The 23951-nt window shown below is 39.7% G+C and overlaps 1 protein-coding gene and 1 long non-coding RNA gene across 5 annotated transcripts in view; both read right to left on the bottom strand.

Moving 5' to 3' along the window:
- IRF2 (interferon regulatory factor 2) overlaps positions 1–8749 on the bottom strand; it is a 75758-nt gene extending 67009 nt beyond the window's left edge. Inside the window, exon 1 of one of the 4 annotated variants that reach the window (XM_016143996.2) lies at positions 8546–8749. The gene's annotated coding sequence lies outside the window, so the exon portion shown is untranslated. The other 3 variants (XM_016143998.2, XM_016144000.2, XM_016143999.2) reach the window with 3 other exon arrangements.
- A 4962-nt stretch (positions 8750–13711) lies between these two features.
- LOC107510460 overlaps positions 13712–23951 on the bottom strand; it is a 46298-nt gene continuing 36058 nt past the window's right edge. The window contains exon 5 of the long non-coding RNA XR_001596824.2: positions 13712–14380. This is a non-coding gene — a long non-coding RNA (uncharacterized LOC107510460). The remainder of the gene's footprint in view (positions 14381–23951) is intronic.

The following is a 23951-nucleotide window of genomic DNA, read 5'->3' as shown; positions in this document are numbered from 1 at the left end:
GGAATGCAAAGAAATCCGCCAGGATCCTAGCTCTCAAATAACTTGCCATGTAATGTAGGTGTTGTAAACGGAAAAATCCAAGGAATCAACAATTTTCACAGCAGTTCAAGAGGCTAGAAAAGATTCAACATGTTCATGACTAATCACCATAGGAATGGCACATACAGCATGTTGCTTCTGAAGAAATTAAGAGCATTTCATTATTTTAGGCGGAAGAGATCTGGTCAGGTTTGTGGGCGGAGGCACAGGGAGAAGCATGCAGTTATAACCAAATCGACCGCTCTAACTCTGCTTTCCTTCAGTCTCTGTTACAACTTTCCCATGTTTTTCTTCACACTTTGTTTCATGTGCTAATCCCACGTCATCTAGTATGGCAGCCACCAGCAGCCAAATGCGGCTCCTGCACACTTGAAATGTGACCGCGCTGAATTAAGATGTTCTGTAGATATAAAAGATACATTGGATTTTGAAGATTCAGTATGAAAAAAAAAAATGACATAAACTATCTCATCAGTGTTTTTATATTAACTACATGTTGAAATAAAAATATTTTGGAAATACTAGGCGACAAAATATTAAAATTAATTTCACCTACTTCTTGCTCATCTAACATGGCTACTAGGAAATTAAAAATTACACATGTGGCTCACATGTATTTGTATCGGATAGTGCTGTCATAATCAATACTTTTTTTCCATCGGTGTTTTGGCATTCTCCCCCTGAACTCCTAACAACTATACCCAACCCTTGTTTCACAACAATCCAAAAATGTCCTCGGTATCTATAAAGGGATCAAAACTATTCATAAAGCAATCAAAACTGTTCTAAAAAAAATTTCAGACAAACTTTATGGATTTAGAGGCTTCTTCGGTTGCGAAAAGTCAGAGGTCATACTCTGAGTCACACTAAGTCATTCTCCAATAGGAGATTTGAAAAGGTTGGGACAAAGGGAATAAAACTCCCCTGGAATCTTCGGTGCTGCTGTGACACATCTTAGCCACCTAGGACACATGATGTATGCTAACGATAGAGACCGTGTATGACATAAAGATAGGGAATGTCTGCATTTACTTCCTTTAGAAACATTTTGCTCTTCACACACAAGAACTGGATTTGTAGCTGTTTGTCTAAATTAATTGCTCTGATTCAAAAAGATAGTTAAACTTCACCTCCTTAAGAGGGCCAAATGTTACAGCTTGGACTACGTCCCTCAGTTAAGCTTCCAAGGTACCAGGAAGACATCTATCTCTCTCTAAGCATGAACATTTTAAAAGAGATGAAGCCCAGAGACCTTAGAGACACCTTTAGGCTATAAAAGCCTCATATTCCAAAAGGTTAGAATGAGAACCCACAGAGTACAAAGCACACTCACATTCCATCAGTTTTTATAGCATCACCTGGGAGTCTAGGTATGGGGACTAATGTGGCAACATCATCACTCTGGCTGTAACGTTGGTTGTAAAGATCAGTAAAGAACTCTTCTCCAAGCCCAGTGTCTTGTGTTTCTGCAGCACTCACATATACAAAGGACATATCAGCGAAATGGGGTAACATCTCAGACCCTTCACAGTTCTTGACAAAACAGTATGTCCCGAACTCACCAAGGATCTATCAACCTAAGGGTCATGAAGTAACAAGAGCTGTGTAAGGACGATGGCACCTTCTCTTGGCATTAGCTGCGAAAGCCCTAATTCTTAGGCCTGGTTTCATACATCACAGCAGAGAGAGCGTGAGAATGGTCAAGTCCATGCAAACATCCTCCTCAGCTGCATTGAATTCACTCGTCCTAATCTACAACTACCAGAGGTGAGGCCAGAGGGGACACTGTAGAGTTGTCTTGAGAATATTTTTCTGGTTATAAAAGTAATTGTGTTATTGTAGTAAATTTGGAAAATACAAATGTTTCAAGGAAGAAAAAGAGCCAAACACCCACAATCCCACCATCCAAACGTTTTCTTTCAGGTTGCTTTTTTTTTTTTAATGATGTATATGCAAATACGCACATACATTTTAAAAATAAAGGACACAATTGAATATTCTCTTTTTCTCCACTCAACACATAACACAACCATTTCCCCCTCATTAAATGCAAAAACATGAATTTGAAAAACTATACTCAAGGTCCGGATAATAGTATAATTCATTTAAATGTGTTCCTACTGCTGAGTTTTCAAGTTTTCACTATAACAAAAACTAATTCAATGAACATCCTTGTAAATAAATCTTCATCCCGTCTCTGGTTACTTTGTGTAAGTTCCTAGAAGTGAAGTTACTGGAACAGAGAGTTTAACATTTCTAAGTCTTTAAGTATATATCACCAAGTTGAATTCCAGAAAGTTAATTTCAACATACAATCCCAAAAACAACATGGAGAGCTTAGTTTCAAAATCAGCGACCTATAGTGCCCAGTTACAGCATTCATAGTTCGATGTTAACTTGTGCCCTCTATTCAGTATTGGCCCATTTGTTCTATTTTCCTGATTCCCTAAGTTACCTCCCACAACCTGACAAACATAAAACAGCAGCAGGAAGACTGACAAGCGGAAAGAGCGGAGGGCCTCAGAGAGCTAGTATAGCATTTCTCATCTATTTTATCAACACATATCTTACTCTCAGGGCCCATGGTTGCATCTAAGGGCAATTTTAGATTGAGTCTGAGGCCTCAGGAAGGGATATCAATTCCTCCATCCTCTCCAGCTCCAACGCTACCTCTAACATGACTTCAACAACGTCACAGTGACAACCATTCAGAGCCACGTGTCTACTTGTCTAAACCTGTCTGATGGCTAGCAGTTTCCCATCGGACTTCATCCTAAGGATAAAAAGGCCTAACTCCAAAGTTGGAAGTCAAGGGTCTCCAGTATTTCAACTTGCCCTTACTACCAATTAATTGCCAACTTGTTCCCACCACCTCTAAAATGCTTTCAATGACATTTGAAATACGTCATTGAAATATACACCTGCCTGATTCCCTCTTCTTTCTCTCTCCCCTAGTCAAGAATAAAGAATATAGGAGACACTATTCTACTCTTCACCTTATTCTCTTTTTTCATCACCTCATCTCCCAACTGTCACCATTCAATGCCCTCCCCACTCTGAGTCCACCACTCCACATACCCACTAGTACCCTACGTAGGTATCAGGACACTTTCTTCTTACCACTGTAATTTTTCTCATCATCGTCAATAAGTCAAGAGTAAGGAGAACAAGAAAAGCTCTCTTCAAAAGTAACATGTTAGATACTACTTCCAATCAAGCAATTTATATGCAGTTTCTTCTTCCTCAAGATGTCAACCTCATGAAATGGGACAGTGAGCAGGATTCTAAGCTCATGGGGCCAGGACAATGTAATCTATAAAGTATTTCTTTGGATCTTATAAAAACTTGATATTTATAAGCTCAATAAGAACAAATTAAATTTGAAGCTTATCTTTCCTTTGATCACATTAGGTGTGTGAGTATCAAATGCTATTATACAGATAGCAACAGCCTGCTAAATATGCCTGAAAAGAAATTAATGAAAATTAATAGTAAGTAGTTAACTCTCAAAAATGTTTAATGAAAGTGGGACCAGCTTTTATCACACAAAATCCTAAATTAAGATATTCTGTTGAACTAAATTGGCCTTGCCCTTGAGATGCTTAGAATCCATCATCAGAAAGAGCCACACAGCCTTCTGTTCCTCATAAAAATGGGGACCGCAAGGCATGCATGCACAAAGGGCATGAGACATAGAGACATTTTTGTTCAGCTCTAGTTCTTTCTTGCTTATTGAAGCTAAATACTAACCTGAAAAGGAGGAATATAAGCCAAAACAGTAACAAAACAAACCCATAACTTTTTATGACCTTCCTAGACAAAGAGACATACCCATAACACAATGTCCTTCTTGCCTCTTCACAATGGAAAATTCAAAGTTTCACAACAATAACACAAGCGAAGTTAACATGGGCAAAGCCAGCAGAGCTCGACTGCAGATTCCCTATTCAAAGCACTATCTAAAAGTGGAAAACGGGTCCCACCGGCTCACCTTCCTGCACAACGTAGCCTTTGAGCCAATGAAAAAATTAAGAGATCTGGCTCTGGGAAGAATTCCTTGATTCAGCGGTTCTCCACCTTTGCTCTGGCCCACACCTGAGGGATAGGGACCCAAGACGCACTGGTGAATATCAGAGGCTTACTGGGAGAAAAGAAAGGGGAATTCCTTAGGGCCGAAGAGGCAAAGAGGCGAAGAGAGGAAAGGGCTATAGATCTGAAGAATCCTGGCAGTTTCTAAAAGCTCTCCTCCTCCTTACGTGATTTTGAGACGCACATAAGTTCCATCCAATGATGACAGAACGATGCAGGCCCAGAAAGGGGAAGTGACTGGTAAGTTAATAAAAGAGAAAGTCAACTCCAAGCCTCTGGGCTCTTTATCTCATTCACCTTCCACTACACAGAGCCTTGGACATAGCTGCTGTCAGCAAACATTTAATAAATAAACAAAATAAGGGCACAGTGTTTGTATTCGTTTAATAAAACTGCCTGGGTTACTACAATGGTTCATATCTTGGGATTCCTGGATTCCCAGCAGAACTCAAAGTTATTAATGGGAGTGGGAGGGTCTTGGGCTAGTTTCAAAGCTTCACAAAGCCTAAAAGGACTATGAACTTATCTAAAACACAGCTGCCCATCACTTTTTGGCTGGAATTAGATCAACTAGGTTTGATGATGCTAGTTTTCTCAAGTCAATCAGAAGTTTTGACTAGAAGTCTTATGTGTTTTTCAGTAATAAAAATGGGCAGAGGAAGTATTCCTAACACGATTTGTTTCAGAGACCGTTTGTCAAAAGAGAGTTCGTGAGAGGGAAAATCATTTGTAAAGGATCTATGAAGGTAAAATGCTGGCAACTATGGGCCTGGTGCATGCACCCCGAAAAGCCCAAGCATTAATATTAAATAATGAATTAAGTCTGAAGCTCTGATGAAGATTCAAACTAAAGCACAGTGAGTTTGGGAAGATCTTTTTTCTGACATAAAGAAGGAAAATACATTGTCCCAATCATTGTTATTTCCATTTAAATTGGTCTTCTCCATGAATACCATCTAACTTTTCTTCTGACAGAAAAAATTCACTGACAATATCATATTTCATTATTAAATACTTGGATGCTTTACGTAAGTTATTCATGTTTAATTCTTTGTCATTATTTATATAGTCTCAGAATAAGTAATACCCCTTCTTGCGGACAATTCTGTAAGAGCATCAGTGTTTAATCCACAGTCATGATTTCCTGGCTTTTTAAAATTAATAATAATCTACAGAATCCTTAAAGTTAATACCTTACACACTGGTAGATTACTGTAACTTACACAACTTTCATGCATACACAGTACCTTGCCTGTTCCCAAAGGCAACCGTATCAGATACAGGGTTAAGTATTATTATTATCTTCCATAGACCCAACCCTAAATGGTACTTATTGTGATTATTTAGTTGTGTACTGTCAGCTCACCAACTAGAATGCAATCCCCCTGGAGTGTAAAGAAGTCGCCTTCCTGTTCCCAGTTGGACCCACAGAGTCTAGTACTGTGTCTGGGGCACAGTGAATGTTTTAGGGAAATTTATTAAGTGAATAAAATCTCTTGTCTACTTTAAGCCCTTTTTGGTATAAAGCACATAATGGAACCATGTCCCAGATGCCCCATTTAGAGTTCAGTGGTCTGTTCTCTATCAAAAGGAAATTGTGTGAAAACACTTTAAAAATAACAGAGCTTACACTAGAATAATACTAAGAATAAAAGTACAATGTCCTCGGAAACATGAGAATATTGATGCACATCAAATGTTAAACATCCGAAGCTTCAAAATTTCCACTACTAATTTTAAAAATCTTTAACTAGCTTTGGTATATCAAATATTTACTTAATATAGTACTTCAGAAAGCAGAGTAAGAAAAAAGTAGGAACATAGTTCATAGAGCTGTCAGGACTTGAAGACAACCATTTGTCATATTTGCTTCCAATTTAACAACAAACACTGACTTTTGATTATAATGACATTTTTACAGGTAAGCAAGTCTGAAATATGTGGAATAATCTCTAACTTTTCAAAGTCAACAGAAAAAAACAACACATTGAGAATGAAATATTTAAATGTTTAATATTAAGAAGCAGTTACAAATCATAACAGACAAGAATTCTTTGATCTAAGAGGCCAAAATCTAACTTCTTACACAACAGGCTAAGTTATAAATTATAATCATTCACTAATTACAGAGAAATTTCGGACTTTGTCACATCAATTAATAGATGTTTTAAGGTTACGCCTTAGAAATGCCAGTTTAAATTCTAAAAGAGGAATATGGGGAAGAAGGAGGAGTTGAGAAAACTAGAGAAGACTGAATCTGTGTGCTTTAAAAAATTAAACAGGGATCTCCCTCCGGATCCTGGTAAGGGGGCGTCGTACATCTAAGATCAAGACCATCAACTTTTGGTACTCCGTCTCCAGACCCCTGTCTGCACCTGCCCTTGTGCACCAACAACTGCAGGCTGCAAAATTCCAATGTTATTTCCAATCGGTCTGAAAACTAATAAATGACTGAAGCCTTGACAGCAACCTTGGTGATTCCTGAAAATCCACAACAGGAAATGTAACTATCCCCCACCCTCCCTAACCATTCATCAAAAGCAGCGGAGTCACAACAGGGAGGCCAGGGCAGAGGCAAATGCCAGCATTTATCCTCATAGAGAAAGACTCTTCATAGGACAAGGAGCACTACCCACTGCCTACACTGGAGGGAGGAGACTGAAGAAGGAAAGAGCGGATAAAATGTCCCCAAGTTCCAAACTCTATACTATGGGGTTAAAAAACAAGTGAAAGCCAAGCCGCTAATATGTGGCAACCTCTACTACCAGTCCCAGGGTCACATTTACAGATGACGAACAAGGAAGGGTTCTGCTTACACGGACAGACCTGGGCGCCTCACCTGGTGCCCGGAATACTGTCTGCGCGCCCGGCTCGGGCTGCCAGCCTACTTCCCTTCTCCCCTCTAATAGGGCAAAGGGGCGAGAATGGCACACGCACCAAGACCTGGGCCAAAGAGAGATGCCGGTGCGCCCTGGGAGGGGTACGAGTTACATCTCGAAGCCCTTCGAACTTGAAAAGGCTTCCCAAAGCCGTCTTGGGGCTGGCCCCAGGCCGTGGCACAGAGAGCGGCTGGGGGCGGGCAGCGCGCGGTGGGCGAGCCCGGCAGACCCGGCGGAAGGGAAGTGGCGGCCGCCGCTCTGCACCGCCCGTGTTCGGCCCGCGGACCAACGCCGCTGCGCGCCCACAGCCGGGTCGGAGGGCGCGGGGCGGGCGCTTACGTCCGCACCCCGCCGCGGCCTGCGCCCCAGGCTCCCCGGGGGCTGCCGGCCCCCGAGCCTGCCAACAGGGCGCCGCTCGGTCCCCGCAGGCTCCCCGCCCCCACCTCGCCCGCTCCGTAGCTGAGGCGGGTCAGGCCCAGCGCGCGAGGCCGGCCCGGGGGCGCTGCGGGGACCCGGCGGCGCCTGGCGCTAGGCCGCGGCCAGGGCAGATGACCGCCAGGCGCGGCGCCCTCCCGGGACGCGCCGCCACAGCCCCCCGTGCGCCAGGACAAGTGCAGTGACAAAGCCCCAAGGCCAGGCCGGGTGCTGGCCGGCGGGGAGGAGGACGCGGTGTCCCTCCGGAGCGGCAGCGGCCCAGCCCCCAGGAAGCCGGGCGCGCCGGCCAGGCCCGGCGCCCAGCCCCGCTCGGAGCCCGACTGCCCGCCCGCTCCCGCCGCTGGCACGCAACGCCCGCGCCCCTTCCCCGAGCTCGGCGGGCGGGCGGGCGAGCCCTGGGACCGCCGCGGGCGCCCCATCAAGTTTCCCTTGGCCGCGGCGGGAGGCGACTCTCCCTCCCGGGAGCGAGTCGCAGGCAGCCAGCGGACGGCGGGTTCCTGCTTATTTCCGCGGAGGCTGCCCGCAGAGAGGCGCCGCCGCCGGGCTCTGAGAAGGACCCGCTCCCCAGCTTCAGATCTGGAGGCGACGGCGTCTGTAAACATGCACACGCACACACTTGCACACGGCAATTTTGTTGTAATAGGAGGCCCGACTCCAGCAGACTTGCACCCCCCCCTACACACACACACACACACACACACACACACACACACACACACAACACCTGGGGCGCAGAATCACACAGAGCAGGTCTGTGTCCATGGAGCCACCTCTCCGCATCTGCAAATCCAAAAGTGAAATTAAACCTCCACCAACCTCCTCCTCCTCCCTCTCTACCTCCTCCTCCTCCTTGCAGCCTCAGCAGCCCCAGTAGCAGCACCAACAGCAGCAGAACCTGCTTCCCCTAAAATCAGATGATCCATAATAGCGCCGACCGTTCCTCCAAAAATCGGTATTAATATTTATGAACCCTAGCATTCTCCGTCTGCAAAACATCGTGTCAAACCATCAGGACACCCACACACATATCCCCTCCAGTCCTCATAAACATGCCCTCGAGAAAAACACACACACAGTCACAACTATTATTTGAAAAATGTTACCTCTCAGTGTGCTTTTTCACGCTACCAATACACTTCCGCAAGGTTTAAGTGTTGCTAGGGTGTGTGAAATGGAAATGAAAGCCCGTCAGTTGAATAATCGCAGGAGCAAAACTAAAAGTTACTCGCCGGCTTGCCTGAGAACGGTCCAGATCGAAAGCAAAACAAGGAGAGGAAACTGCGAAGAGCCGAGGCTGGAAATCCCCCCACCCCCCGCCCTCCTCCCTCGCTCCCTCCCTCGCCTCCCCTCTCCGCCCTCCTCCCTCCGCCCTTCCTCCCCAGTGTTTGTTTCAAGCTTTTGCAACCGGGAGGTGGAGGCTGAGGGAGGGCGAGCGGCCCGGCCCAGAGGTGCGGAAGTTCGCTTTTGCTGTTCATTGGCAGGCAGCGCCGCTTTCATCATTTCTCGAAAAGTCAATTTCATTTTCACTTCCCCACGTCGCGGCAGCTGGAGCAACGAGCGGCTGCTCGTGAGTCTGTGGTTCGCACACCCGGGCGCTCACCCTTGCGGCGCGAACACTCGACTAGGGTGGGGGGAAGGCGTCCGGAGGTAACCGGGAGCATGCTTGGGTTCAGGTTAGAAGCTAGTGGCTGTAGGCGAGGAAAGGTGGTACCTTATTCTCCATCCTAAAGGTTACCTGAAGATTGGGAAGGAGGAAGGAAGAGGGCTTGCGGAGAAGCAAAGGGGATCTTGTCATTCAATTGGTGGGGCAGGTGTAACATGTTCAGAACTGCTGTTTTCAGAGTGAATGAAAATTCACTTAGTAACACTACTCACCTCTATTCAAGGGAATAAAAGGAACAATTAACCGAGAAGACAGCATTACATAGATATTAATGCAAGAACTGAGTCAAGTGACCCGCATCCTAAATTTTATTTGAACCCTTATCAGTAGTTGAGGGTGTGACCATTTGAGGGGCTGCTGCCATCTATGACACCACCTGGCACTCAGTTCTCCACCTAGGCGATAAGGAAGGCCTCGCCTAGTAATGTAACAGCAGCATACTCCAAGGCTGAGTTATCACCTGTGCAGCAGAAGTTACCTTATTGCGGGATGAGATGGGCAAGGATGTGTCTTAATTTTACTTAAGATGTCTTGGTCGTGGCTGGTCCAGAAGAGAGGCTTTATACTGTAGTACTTCCAGCCAGGTTCATATTTGGCCTCCTTAACTTACTATCTGAGCATCCTTGGTCAAATTGCTTAACTTAAGGGTTCGGTTTCCAATGCTGTAAAATGGGGATGAATGAAAGAATGCAAGAATACAGGTACAGCACCTGTCACCTTAAGTTATGTTGGCTTGAACTAATACAATTCACGTAGGACCTACTGGGTTTTAGTCCCTTACATTAAAATCATAGATTCTCATGTAATTATACCTACTTCTTCCCACTACTTTCGGTTTCATCAGTCTTCTTCCAAACTCCAGAGAAAGTCCCTTCCTGGAGACCATAGCTATTTCTCTGTAAACATCACTCCAATACCCCTCTTTGTCACAGAAGTGTTGAATTCTATGGACCGGAAAAGTAACCGAATATGCAGATGCAGTGAGGAGACATGAGAGTTGAGGATTCTGTGCCTACTTCTTATCCCTTCTCATATAATCCTATCTGACACAGCCACTCACTATCTTATTTCATATAGCAATGACCATTAGAGGCAATTAGTCACTATATACAAACTCTGTAGGATAGTTGTCACTCTACCTACTACCATGGACCCAAGTTAAAAACACAATAATTCTTGATGTCTTCTTTCCCCCAACATACATAAGTCCTCACGTCATCGAAAGGTTCTGAGTTTTAAGTGAAACTATGTATAAAGAAAACAATTTTACTATAGGCTATTAATATGAACAAGAATTAAGTTCCTACAAACATTTCGTCAACATTATAATGAAACAACGTTGAACCAAACGACATTGTTCAAGGACCTGCTGTACGTCCAGTCAGTAGTATCCTACTGACTGGTGGGTGCTACTCCCAAATATCTCTGGATCTGGCCCTTTTCCTCCCCACTTCATGGCCTTCATCCGGTTATTGCAGTAGCCTTGTATCTGTGCTCCCTGTTTCCGAACTCAGACCCCTCCAGGCTAGCAAGCCGCACCACTGTCCAAGGCTCAATTCCAGTCCTAACTCCGCCCCTCAATAAAGTCCATATTATTTGACAAGACATATAAAGTCTATTATAATCTGGCACCAAAATACTTTTCCAGCTGCATCGCCTGCTACTGTGCCCCTCAAGCCCTACACCCCTCCCTTGTCAAACCAGTTGCCATTCCTTTTTATAAAAAACAGAGCCATCCTTATGTTCATTGTTTTAGCGTTAGGATGGCAACCAACACATAGGTACTCAAATACTTGTGAATTAACAATTACTAGCCCTTGGTTCTCATAAAATATTTTAGACTTTATTTTTTAATATAGTCAACACTTATTGTACATAATGCAGAAAATATGGAAAAGTTGAAAGAAAAAAATCCACCACCTGAAATCTCAACAGTCAGGAATAGACCTGTTCATATTTTTATATATTTCCTTCTAGTAGTTTTTCTAGGGGGACATATCCAGTCCTCGTCTGCTCAGTCGTTCTGTATCATTTAGTAATGTCCATCATGCTGCCCATTTTCCATGATGCCTATATGACATCCGTCTGTCCTGTTCTATTTCTTGGCTGGCTCCTCTTCTGCTACCAGCCCCCTAGATTACGGTGTTTCCAGACAGTCTATCCTCAACCCTTCTATTTTCTCATTCTATGGTCCTTCCTTTTGAATGCTCTCACTCACACCCAAAGCTTCAGATACCACTATTTGGTGAGAATTCCAAAATCTGTAATTTCTGAGATCTGGACGCATTACCTCCTAAATGTTCCTCAGATGCGACAAATTAAACATATCTAAAACTGAACTCATACATCTTTCCCTACAGCCTTGTATTTGTCACTTCATTAACCAGCCAGGAAACTAGAGGCATCACCAACTCCAGTCTTTCCTGAGCCCCAGGAACTCCGTGAGGCATGGGTATTGTTTCCTATTTTCCAGGCCCCTAAACTCATAAAGCATAGAATGAATTTCACTCTGTTCTTAAGCCCTTGATGACATGTCACTGCAAACTAACAATGTAAATATGACCCCAAATCTGCATGGTATTGATGTACATAGTCAAGAAATATTTCTTAGTCCTTTGATGAGATGCATATAGTTACAAATCTCTGTGAAAAAATGGATCAAAATAGCACAATATAACCATTTTGAAAGTCTCTGGAAAAAGTAATCTTTGCCATACCAAGGAAATCCGACCAAACACCTTGGTCTAACACAAAAACCATTGTTTGAGCAGCCTTGTATATGAAACTAACGTGATCTCCTGAGTAAGGCATGTTTATTTTTCATCTGTGGAATGGAACATTCTAAAAGAAGATCTGCTTGGATGCATTCGGACTAATTTCTCTTCAAGGGAGTTGAGTAAGGGCAGTAATTACCTGGACAATGTAGTGATTGATTTCTCCATGAATGGATCTCAACTAAGAAAGAAATTTAAAGATACATTCAAGATTAAGACCTTTCGAATGGGTTTTTCATTTATTTTTCTAATAAATGAGAATAGCTTCATATAATTATCAGTTAAGTAACAAACATCTCAGTATCTGGGAATTTTTCTCAGCTCTGGGAATACAGCAGTGAACAAAACAAATAACAATCTCTGTCTTCCCAGCTTTCTTACAGTCTAGTAAATTGGCATGTTAACTGCCATTGTATCACCTCAGTAATGGCACCCACATCACTTCCATCTTTAATCACAGCCTCTAAAATTGTACGTTAAAGTTAATAACGTAGAATATGATGACATACAAACTAAAGTGTTATTTATAGCTACTATTAAATTGGTGGCCTCTTATCAGTCTGTCAGTCGATACCCGAATTTTCTCCACAGTATCACTAGTACTACTTCTGTCCTGTCCACTGAGTCTCTCCTCCATGGTGCTATAATTCAGGGGGTTGTGAAATCATGGAAAATGAATGTTTTACATTTGCCAAAGCAGCTGGCCAATACAAAGCCAGAGACTATAGTTCTGCATTACAAAGACTACTCTTGTGAAGTCCACGTTGAATAAACATACAACCAAGTAAGATTTTAGTTGGGACACTAGAACTAAGACATTGAAAAAGCCTTCAGGGGTCAAATATGTAATGACAGAAAGAAATGTAACTATGGGTGGTGAACACCCAATGCAATGTATACATATGCCTTGCTATTGAATTGTACACCTAAAACTTACTGAATTCTGTTAACCAATGTCACGTAATAAAAATAAAAATTTAAATAAAATAAAATAAAATAATAGTTATTTAGTCTACTTTTTTAGTGATGTCTCGTTCATGCAGCCATTGGTGTTTCAATTGTTCCCATTATCCTGATCTGAACTTTTAGAAAACAAAGTCAGTATATTAAAAATGTTCACAATTAAATAGTACTATTTCAATAAAATTACAATGATCAATCTAAAAAAAAGAAAAAGCCTTCAAAATTCAAAGATTATGGGCACCAAGTTGGAGAACTTGACGATTACCACATGTGATCGTTTCTTTCATTTTACTAGAAACTCTGAAATGAGGTTCATTTTTTTGCAGTTGTTCTCTGAAAATTATGAATTTAAATTGTAATATATTGCCCAATCTTTAGTAATATTAATTTTGTCCTGTTCTTCTGATGAAAGAAAAAATATTCAAATGGCTTTAAAATATTCATTATTTCTCTGCAGTGATAAACCATAAAATAATGCTTTTACTTTTAAAGTCAGAAAGAAAAAGTGTCTAAAGCTTTGCCTTGAAGTTCTATAGAATTACTGTAATAGTTTTGAGTATTAAAAATATTATAAACAAGAAATAAATCTCAAATTTCTAACGTGAATTCAGCAAACTATGATTCATTGGATCTGAATAATTGAAGAATTTGTTGTTATAGCTTTCACTATTTCCCTGTAAGATCCTCTCACTCATAGAATATGAAGTTTGATGATGTTCAGTATGTTCTTTCTGCCCCCCCCCCCAACTTCCTAGCATTTTGAACAATACACTTTTATTCTATTTGAAAATGTTTGGAAATTTGCCAATCAAAAAGACAGAAGAGTGTCATAAAACAAAAACTTGAGAGAGTATTTTTAAATTCCCATGCTTCCTCGAAAAACTTTATTTCTGCTAAACTCAAAATGTAAATGACAAGATATAGTCTTGGCACTGCCTCCTTAATCTTTAATGCAACTTCTAGATATTTCTCACCTTCACTTATTAAGTGCTGCAATGCTCCCAACACTGAGAGCTGCTGTGAAGGCAGTGAGAACAAGACAAACTCCTGCTCTCATTGAGTTTACCTTCTAATGGAGGTGATGGCAAAGACAAACAAGCAAGCAAACCAATAAAATTGCTGCAGATTTGTATTTGTGTTCTGAAGAAAATAAACAAGAGCCTTGATAGACAATATGGAGGGACCTAGGCGGTCACGGTTCCTCTGAGAAACTGACATTTAAGGCAAGACTTGTAGAATGAGAGGTTACTGTATTAGTTTCTTACGGCTGCTCCAACAAAGTACACAGACTAGGTGGCTTAAATAACAAAAATTTATTGACTGACAGGTATGGACATGGAGGTTCAAAATCAAGGTGTCCACAGGGTTGGTTCCTATTGAGGGCTGTGAGGAAAGGATCTGCTCCATGCTTTCTAGCTTCTGGTGGTTTGCCAGCCATCTTGAACATTCTTTGGTTTGTTAGAAGCATCACCTCAATCTCTGCCTTCATCTTCACATGATGTTCTCCATAACAGGTCCCAATTGTGCAATTAAAGCCCCTAGGCAAAAGAAAGAGTGAGGACAAAGGCCTAAGAAACAAAAGGGTCTGGCATATTCTAGGAACCAAAGGAGGGTAAGTGTGACTTCAGTGTTGTGAATAAGGACAAGAAAGACATGGACAGAGGCCAAGTGGGCAGAGGTCAGATCAAGGATGTTGAATTGTATTCTAAGATCAATGGGAAGATATTTGAAGGGTTCTGTGATTTTAAAAGGTCACATTGTAAATTTCCCAGTTGTCTCTTCAACATCAATGAAATGCATGAATTCTTTAATTTGTGGGTTTCTTAAAGGAATTTGCAACTTTTTTCATTGCCCTCTTAGACCCTTATATGATGAATTTGCTGAGCAAAAACTTTATGATATTCTGAACCAGTTTAGTCTATATCCCATTTTTGACTTAGTAAGTTAAAATACTTATTTTCCTTTCATTTCCTCTCTGATATTCATATCCACAAATGAAGCAGCTTTTCTTCATTCTTTTTACCCTCACCCCAGAACAAATTTCCCTCAAAAAAAAAAAAAAAAAAGATCATTGTGGATTCCAGGCACACACTTTTCCTCAGACTGTTTTGAGTGAACAGTGATGATCTTCAGAGATTGTGTCACCACAAAATCAATATTCATTCCAAAATTTAATAGTTTCAAATGTATTGCACTTTTTTGATTTCTAAAAATTTTCAGGTTTTTTTCATCAGAAACTTTTATGTGATAGTTTTCGAAAAGCTGAATTTTTTTTTAGCAGTACAATGAGTATAAATAAAACTTTGTGATTCACCTCGAATGTTTTGTAATTTGAAAGCAAATATTGGTTTAAACAGCCCATCACATATTCTTTCAACCTCAAGCTGTGGATCCTGGGTTTTGGCACCACTCCTCTCTTGACAACATAAAAAGGCCCACTTTTTTCTGTTTTACATATTGAGGCTCTAATTAAGATTTCATTTATGGAAAAGTTTTGTTACTTAAAAAAAAAAATCAAACCCACAAAAAGTGGCTATTAGTTGTCCTTCATTTTCAGATAACTGAAGATAAGAAAGAAAACAACCAACCATGAGTGAAAAACTGCAAGGCTGAAGGAGGGAAAGAAATGGGACACCAAGCAACAGGAGGCTGTGAGTGTCGACATAGCTGAGGAAGTTCACATTAAGTAGTCAGGAAGAGAGGAGCCAGCTACGTCAGAGGTACCAACATTAGAGACGCATTATCACGTGAGTTCCTCACATTGTCTCCATTTTTCTTTGTGTGTGTGTGTGTTTTTGTTTTTTGTTTTTGTTTTTGTTTTTTTTGCTTATCTTGATGAGAACTTTCCATCTTTTCAGTGATATAGAACCAAGAGACTCATGACCACTTGTTTCACAAGGTACGCAGTTGATGGTATGCTTTTCAAAACTTTTAGACAAACCTTTTTCCCTCATTGAGAAATCAGAGGAACACTGTCCCTAACTCTGTCATCTTTCACAATGCTTATAAACGTTTTACCAAATATACATGTTTCTTTTTGTTGATATTTTTGCTTATGATGAACTTAAGATAAGTACGATATTAGGAAATACTTACGCTGCATTGAGAGTAAAAGCAAAATAAAGTTTTATATGTACAATATGACCACCCCAAAGATGTTCTATGAATAAGACCAAAGGGAATTACCTCAAAACATTAATAGTGGTTGTCTTCAAGTAATGGAACAATGAATGATTTATTTTCCTATTGAAAAATTAACATTTTAATACAGATTTTACTTTTATTAATATAAAAATTTAAATAATACTTTGTAGGTGATTTCAGGAAATTATTTCTTGATATGCTTATGATTTTTATATAAATTACTTGTAAGTTTTAGCTAGCTTCTTTGCCATAGAACTTCAAAAAAGAAAGCACTGATTAATACATCTTATATCTCACACTCCATTCTTTTAAGAATTTTTAAATCTATGTCTCTTTAAGTTACATAGAAGATAATTTTTTCCCTACAAATGCTATATAGTTTCTCCTAGTCTTTTATTTTATCAAAACATTCATTTTTAGAATGCATTTGTGTTTTTATCTTAGCAGTTCAAATATTGACTCTTCAAAGGAACATATAAAAACAAATTAAATGTGTCAAGATCAATAGCTATTAATAACTAATATGTCCCATGATCATTACTAATATTTCAACAATCTTTGCTTTGATTCACATCATGTTTTAAATATGCTATTTGAAGAAGATTGAGAATTAAGAAAACCCTATAACAACTAAATAATCTTTTCTAATTGTAAATTTTCATTTTATTTATATGCAAATTTCAGTTACTATATTTTTAGCAATCGAATTTAAATTCTTAGATATCAAAGAATGAGAACTCTAAGGAAAATAATAAACTTTTATGTCAAATTTGTTCTTTCTGCCTTTCTTCTTTCTGGCACTTTCATATTTAGTCATCATATTTCCTATTTTGTTTGCTCAATTTCCACACACAACCAGATTAGCGGAAGAAGAGCGAAAACATCTCATTTGAGGGCAGTAAAGGAGTGTGCGCGCTCTCTCTCTTTCTCTCTCTCTCTCTCTCTCTCTCTCTCTCTCTCACACACACACACACACACAGATGCTCATGTAGAATCCAGAACATTTTTTTTCCACAGAATTAATAAGAAACTATAATAGTATAAGTATATAGTTTACCTTCATTTTGTGGTAAAGTAAAAGTTTGTGAGCTGGCCTAGGCATACACCATTTTATAACATTATACACATGAGAAATTTTCATTCTGAAATCTAAACAGCTGTTTTCAAAAGAAACTATGAGAGCACGCTGGGTTGTGTGGGTCTGGAATGCCTGCCCTCTGCAGGCCTGTGCTCAGCAATTTGGAGGAGACACAGAAGGGGCCTAGTTCTTGATTTCAAGACATTCGAAGTCTACAATATGAAAAGGGCCCACAATGAAAAGATGACGATTTTAAGACAGAAATCGTATATGGCCCCGCTCCCAGGTCACATTTTAATACATTTATTTATCTGTTCATTCAGCATCTGTTTCTTGACTTTATAGTAATTATCTCTTTTATATTTTAAATGATATTTTCTAATGTAAGTAATATAGTAGGATATTAGAGCACTACAGATACAATTATTTGTAGTGACAAAATCTGGAAGAACTTAAATGTCTTTCAGAACTGAATGGTTTAATAAACTATGGTTGATCCATTCTATGAGTTGTTATGTACCAGCAAAGAACAAATTAAGAATATTTGCTGATCTGGAGAGGGGATTAGGATATATTATAACTAATGAAAGGCAAGATGAAAAGAAATTTTCATATTGTGATCTTTTTGTAAAGACAACAGTGACTCCCCACACCCCCAAAAAATGTTTGAATTTAAAAGGATCAAGGTATATACAGAAAGTGGCTTATATTGGTCCCTTGAGGACAAGTGGGTTACTAATTTATTTATTTTCATATTGAAGAAAAATGATAATTTTAAAACAAAATGAAAATTTAGAAATATAGAACATATTAAAGAAAATTAAAATCACTGTGATATCTGATTTCTATTTTGTTAAGTAGTATTTATGTGAACACATGTGAATTGCCCTGGATAATTAATTATAAATAGATTATTCTTGACTGTCCACTGTGTTTATGTCACTTCAGGAGCCTTCTGGCAAGAGTGCTTTAACCCAAAGCCACCTGATTGATCCATGACGAAAACATTTTTAAGCAGGCGGGCATTTCAGTTCCTTATGGGGGCTGCCTACTCTCCCTGTGGGAAAGGCCCGTTTAGCCCTTTCTGTGTATCTCCACTATCCAAATGGTAAGGAAGAGTTTCCTAAAATGTAAAACTATGAGAATAAAGGACTGTTGCTCTCATGCCAGCATGAGCCTTGCTCTCATTAAGAGTTCTCTGCTTTATACTGATGAATTCTCCTACATCATCCTAAAGAACCGACAAGGCTTCTTTCCAGGACGGCTGGATGTACTCACAGGAAGGAAGCTGGGTGGAGTCCAGCCTACTGAAGGCACTTTAACAAAGTGCTGTGTACATTTCTGCTCAACATTTCTCGTAAGTTCATGACTCTAGTTCAGTAGTCTCAGGAAAGGTGGGTACCTTAGTCCAGTTTTCTTTGTACCTCTTGTGAAGAATTATTCACTAGGAAATAGATGTTCATTATGTCAGCATGACACTTTCATCAGTCAAGCACAAAAGTAAACAATTTCAGATAGTAAATAATGAAGCACAGCAAGGACTACCAAAGGAGTGGCTCAGCAGGCTTCCCACAGGGAGTGGGATGTGAGCTCTACTTTAATGAATAGGTTAAAAATAAATAGAGCAATTTAAAATAGATTTGTAAGTGTACACACACACACACACACACACACACACACACACACACACAACCAGCCAGCTTTAAAAAGCCTTGACAGAAGCTCTCAGACTATAAAATGTCCTGTCATCCCACAGAGAACACCCATCCAACAAACTCATCTGGTCCTATAGTCCAAGCCAGTTCTGTGTTTAGGCCAAAGGGATTTTGTTGAATTACATATTAAATATATTAGTAGAGTTCGAAAAATAGTTTTTTCAGTTAAAAATTGGGGGTGGGGGTTGGGGGTAAACTTGTACATCCAACATGTGGAAGAAATATGTGCATTTAATAAGATCTCTAAGGCTGCTCTTCAGCCTCTAAAACTATACATTGAAAACTATTTCCTTGTGATACTTTAGCTGATTCCTTAGGAATGAAAGAGAAAAGTTATAGAATCACCAGATCAGTGCCTACAGATGTGAATTCCTTGGACCATCTTAAGACTCTCCGTGGACTGGCCAATGTGATGATGGTGGTGGACCTATTCATGGTCACATGCAGGATGTACAGAAGAGTAGCCTCGAGTTATCTGTTAACTCAGCATTCCACTCACAAGTTACTTTAATTACATGGCTATAGATGATGCAAAACAGCTGGTGAAAACTAAAGAAAATATCTCATGTCCAGATGTTTAGCTTGTGGTCATGAAGGCAAAACACCTGTGCACTAAAATTGTATTTTATCCAGATGTTTGGTGGTGTGTGCCTATAACCCTTTTGCTATACAGTTTATTTCTTCCTGTTAGTATAAAGCCCAAATTAGATTAAAACTTAGTTTATCTCCAAGTTTAGGCTGTAACTAAACAAAAATAAAGGGATTATAAGAATCTATATATGGTGAGTTACGTTTTCTGCTATAAAAATGTGAAGGGCTCTGTTTTCAGAATGGCAGAGTAAAGACATACCCACCCAACCACCTTCTCTCAAAATTCACCAAGAAACATTAAGGAGAACAGTTAACAGAAGTGTATTTCTGTCATTAGGAATCTAAGAGATGCCTGTACCTACAATATATATAGAAAAAAATTTGGAAAGAGGAATGAGAAAGCCTGAGCAGAGAGAAAGGTCAAACTTCAGCATCTATAAAGGGAACTAGATGGATATCTATGATAAGCAAGCAGATTTGCCACACAGAACCCAGAAAAGGCACAGGGATAGTAAAAACTGAGCAGAAAGCAGCAGAATTAAATTAAAAGTCTATTTAATTTAGTAATGCAGTTAGTTTCCTCCAGTTCTCCGCCCCCATCTAACTTGTTCCCAAGCAATTTGTTGATTTCTCCTCTTCCTCCAGGTGCTGAGTTCCTTCCAAAACAAGATTGAGGGAGTCTGTATGCTGAATAGTCCCTTTTTACTGCTCAAATCCAGAACACCAATATCCAGAGACAACTGTCAGATTGGAGATAAGAGGATGCTACCCCAGAGAAAATACTTGCAGTGATATTTGGAAAGCCTCAGTGAAAACACCAACTGGTCCCCCAGTTTGGCTCAGTGAAGACCACCAGTGTATAAGCCCAACATATGTACACAGAGCTTCTGGTCAAGTCAGCTTTTTGGTGCCTTACTCTTAAGAGTTAACACCCAATATAACCATGATGACAGCAAACAGAATAAAGAATTCCAAGGAAACAAAGGTGCTGCAGGAAAAAAAAAAAAAACACCTTAATGTCATTAAAGATTTGAGAAAAGATACTAACTTCATGTGTGAAATAAAAACAATGATATAAAAAGGAATAATTAGATGACATAAAAGACTCCTGGAAATTAAAAACACGACTAAATTTTTACAGAATAATTAGAGGATAAAGTCAAGTAAATCTCACATAAAGTATAATAAAGAAATGAACGATAGAAAAAAATAAGAAAAATGGATGCTCGATTCAAGTGATTCAATATCTAGTAGAAATTCTAGAAAATGAGAATTGAGATAACAGTGGACAGGAAGTTAGTAAAGGCACAAGAAAATTTTGAGGAATATGGCTTTCCAAATTTATAAAGCACTCCAATGTCTAGCACAACATGTAAATAAAGACATGATGTGAAGATCTCTATCAGGACTAGTATCACAATCAACTAACAAGACAGTTCGGCCGTGAAAGAGTAACAAGGACTGGATTTGACCTCCTGCAGTAAAAAACTAGAGAAGTGCACAAAACATGAAACAACTGTTCTCAGGCATTGAACAACTGGCAGCATAAACTATGATCCTCTAGGAAAGTGAAACAAATGACATGAGCCCTACGACCACCTGCGTTTTCTGTTGGGGGCAGTTTCCATACTTTGGTTGCAGTGATGGGGGAACCCAAATAGAACCAAGAAAGGGAATGAAGAAATGAAGATCAGAGATCAGAGAGGGTAAGGCAGCTGAGAGTTGTAGGAAAAACTCTCAAAAAGAGGAAGTTATACAGAAAAAGAGTTTCAAAATTTTGTGTGGTCCTCTTTAGTGTTTGCTGAGATCTGGACCACGCGTGTGGAAACTAGTACTCCAAAATGCTGAAAGAGAATGACTGGGGCCTAGTAAGCTAAATATTTCCAGAGCTCATATAGACTTTGGAATTGATCAAGTTCCCATTAGCCAAAGTGAAGAGGCCTTACTGATCATCCAACACACTGGTAGGGCTGAACAATCCTTGGAGTGAAAGCTATTTTCTATAAGTCTTAGTAAAGCTTACAGACAGGTTTTAAAAGAATCAAGCTGATATGCAGTAAAGCTGCTTGCTTAAACAAAGCCCAAAACTCATTAAAGTAAGACCAAAAAAAGAACAAAAATTCAGACATTCAACAACATAAAATACACAATGTCTAAAATCCAATAAAAAATTACTAACATGCCAAAGAGTAAGAAAATATGACCCATAATCAAAGAAGAAAAAAATACAATCAAGAGGAAAGGACACAAATAAAAGCCATAGATGATGGGATCAGTAGAGAAGGATGCTTTGAAAAAGATATTATAATTGTGAAAACCTATTTAGAGGAAGATATGAACCTAATGAGGAAATAAATGGAAGACGTCAAAAAGAACCAAATGAAATTTCTAAGATAAAAAGTACACCAGTTGGAAGGAGTTTCACTGGATGAAACCAGACTCGGATCTTGGTTTCTAAATACACTCTCCAATGAAAGAAACCAGGGCTCCTTGAAGAACTGATGGATTCCAGACCTGGAATAGGGAATACTCAGGACAATCCAGAAAGTAAAGAAGTCCTCTAAAAGCAAAATGAAGCATGTATGGCAAAGGGATATAGGAGCCAACCAAAAGACCTACGCTGAAGCAATCTGAATAAAAAGTATTGGATTATAACTCAAAGTATAAATGAGTCTATATTGATATAAATCGATGACAAGAGAGAAGAGAGTGAGAGAGGAAGAGAGAGAGCGAGAGAAATAACCCAAAGAGAATTTTAAATAATTTTATGTATGTATTCCTCCCTCAAGGAGGAATAACTCCCACTCCTTAAGTATGGGATGCACATGGTGTCTTCCTCCAAAGAGTACAGCATGGAAATGGGAGGGCAAGTAACTACAATGGAGAAATCTGACATATACTACCTCAGACAGGTGATCAAAGTTGACATTATCAGTGATAAATCATGTTAACAGCATGCACCCTTATTATGATGTGATGAGAATGACACTTTACTTTTGTGGACTTCCTCCCCAAAACCCATAGCTTCAGTGTAGTAGACAGAATAATGGCTCCCAAAATGTCCACATTCTAAACCCAAGAACCTGTGAATATATTAGCTTATAACAAAACGAACTTTGCAGATAGAATTAAGGATATGGATTTTGAGATAGGGAGATTATCTATCTTATCTGGGTGGATCCAACTTAATCACAAGAGTCCTTAAAAGTGGGGACCCTTTACTGGCTCTGTGGAGAGAGGGGGAGAGAGGACGAGGGAGAGGGAGCAGGAGAGAGGGAGAGGGAGGGGCGGAGGTGGGGTGGGGTGGGGTGGGGGTGGGAGGGAGAGAGGGAGAGGAAGAGGGGGGGCGGTGATGATGGAAAAAGGATCAGAGAGAGTTGCTGGGTTTGTAGATGAAGGAAGGGGCCACCAGCTAAGGAATTGTAAATGGCCTCTAGAAGCTGGAAAAGGCAAGGAAAAAGAATCTCTCCGGCGCTTCCAGAAGGGAACACAGCCCTGCTGACACCTTGATTCTGGCCCAATGAGACTCATGCCAGACTTCTGGCCTGCAGAGTTGTAAGTAATAAATTTGTGTTGTTTAAGTCATTAAATTTGTAATTTGTTACTGTAGAAATAAAAAACTAAAACATTCAGTCTAACCATGAGAAAAACATCAGACAAACCTAAACAGAGGGGCATTCCACAAAACCTCCTCAAAGCTATTAAGGTGCTCAAAAACAAAGAAAGTCTGAGAAACTGTCACAATCTGGAGGAGCCTAAGGAGACATGATAACTGCATGTGATGTGATATCCTACATGCGAAAAAGGACATTAGGTAGAAACTAAGCAAATATGAATAGAGTATGGACTTTAGTTAATAGTAATGCATTGATGTCAATTTATTAGTTGCAACAAATGTACTATGGTAATGTAAACTGTTAACAGTAGAAAAAACTAGGTGAGGTATATACAGAAGTTCTCTGTGCTGTCTTTGCAATATGCTTGTAAATCTAAGACTCTTCTAAAATAAAAGTTTATTTTTAGAAATTCATTAGATAGGATTAGCAGCAGATTATATGAAAAAGGCCAGGGAATACAAAGTCATTGCAATGTAACCTATCCAAAATGAAGCACAAAGATAAAAAGAGACTGAAAGAAAAAATAAAGAGAAACTGAGCAACCTTTGGGACATGCAAAGCAATCTGAAAATAAATTTATCTATCTATCTATCTATCTATCTATCTATCTATCTATCTATTAATCTATCTATTTATCTATCTATCTATCTATCTATCTATCTATCTATCTATCTATCTATCTATCTGAAGTCCCAGAAAGAATGGAGAGGGGAGGCCAGAAAAAAAATCTTCGAAGAAATAATGACCAAAGATTTTCAAAGTTTAATGAAACCCACAGATTTGTAAGAAGCTCCACAAACCTTAAGCAGGAAAATCAAACAAACAAACAATAAAAATACACTAAGACATATCATAACCAAATTTCTGAAAATACATGATAAAAGAAAAATTTTAAAAGCAGCCAGAGGAAAAAAAGACATTATATATATAGGAACAAAAATAAAGATGACAGCAGAGTTCTCTT

This window comes from Rousettus aegyptiacus, unplaced genomic scaffold (assembly GCF_014176215.1).
Source record: "Rousettus aegyptiacus isolate mRouAeg1 unplaced genomic scaffold, mRouAeg1.p scaffold_m13_p_11, whole genome shotgun sequence".
NCBI lineage: Eukaryota > Metazoa > Chordata > Mammalia > Chiroptera > Pteropodidae > Rousettus > Rousettus aegyptiacus.
The sequence above is the reverse complement of the archived record's forward strand: the minus strand, read 5'-3'. Positions and strand labels throughout refer to the sequence as shown.